We start from the raw sequence: 1166 nt of genomic DNA on the forward strand, positions 1-1166 counted from the left end.
AGAAAGCCCTTGATATGCACCGTGTGATCTGAATCCTTTTGCTCATCTGGCCGTCGACAGTCTCCCTCCCTATTTCCTTCCGCTGGCGACCCACGCGCCGGCCGGCCGCCTCCCGCCCTCCTCTTCTTCTCGGCCGGCAGCTGGAGTGGCCGCACGCCCAACACCCGCACCGGCACGCCGCGCGCCCGCTCCCGACGGCCCGAGGCTCTTCCTCCTCGGCTTCTGGGCGGTTGGAGCCGCACCGCCCGCACGCGGCACGCCCACGCTGGCACGCCGCGCTCAACGCCCTAGAGCACTGCCTGGACCCCTAGTTTTGGTCAGGTATGTCCATTGCACCGATGCCTATTTCTGATTAGTGCAAGCGCCCATGTCGAGTGTGTCCTGTTCTGAATGTCATGTGACGAATTGAGCTGTTCTGGAAATTTAGATGTGCACCCCACCCATTAATTTATAGAGATGTTGATGCACTGTGAATTTTTTATTTAGGCAGCAATGGCGAAATAGCAGGCGACACGGTCTTTCTTTAAAAGCAAATTTTGATTCTAGCATTGGTGGAAAATGTGAATCAAAGGCATAATAATTTCTCTCTCGGGTGCTTCCTTTTTACATATCGGAAGTTTCTTCAGCTAGTATGCAGTCTGTGTCAAAGTTCGTTAAGATTATAGTGCCGGCTAGGAGGCTATCAGGATCTATCAGTGGTACAACTGTGGGTTCTAGTAAGAAGGTATGCGGTGCTGAAAAGCTTGCTCTGCTGGTCCAAAGCTGTTCAGATGTTCGGTCTCTAAAGAAGCTGCATGCTCGTGTTTTGGCACACGGACTTGGCTGGGATGCGATCCTTGGATCTAAGATTCTTGGCTTGTATGCACATTTAGGCGCCTTGCCCGATTCAAGGCTTGTTTTCCAGAGTATTGTGAATGGCGATCTTGCCCTGTGGAATTCTGCCATGGTTGATTATTTCAGAGCTGGTTACTTGGAGGAAGTTATTCTTTTGTACAGGAGATTGAAGTTGCTTCAGTTTTGTTTGAATGAGAAAGCTATTACATTTGGTTTGAAGAGCTGCACTCAGCTCAGGAATTTGTTTTTGGGCAAAGGATTGCATGTAGATTCGCTGAAGCTTGGCCTGAGTGGGGATAAATTTGTCGGTTCCTCGCTGGTTGGGTTATACT

The sequence above is a fragment of the Triticum urartu genome, chromosome 7 (genome assembly GCF_003073215.2).
Source record: "Triticum urartu cultivar G1812 chromosome 7, Tu2.1, whole genome shotgun sequence".
Lineage (NCBI taxonomy): Eukaryota > Viridiplantae > Streptophyta > Magnoliopsida > Poales > Poaceae > Triticum > Triticum urartu.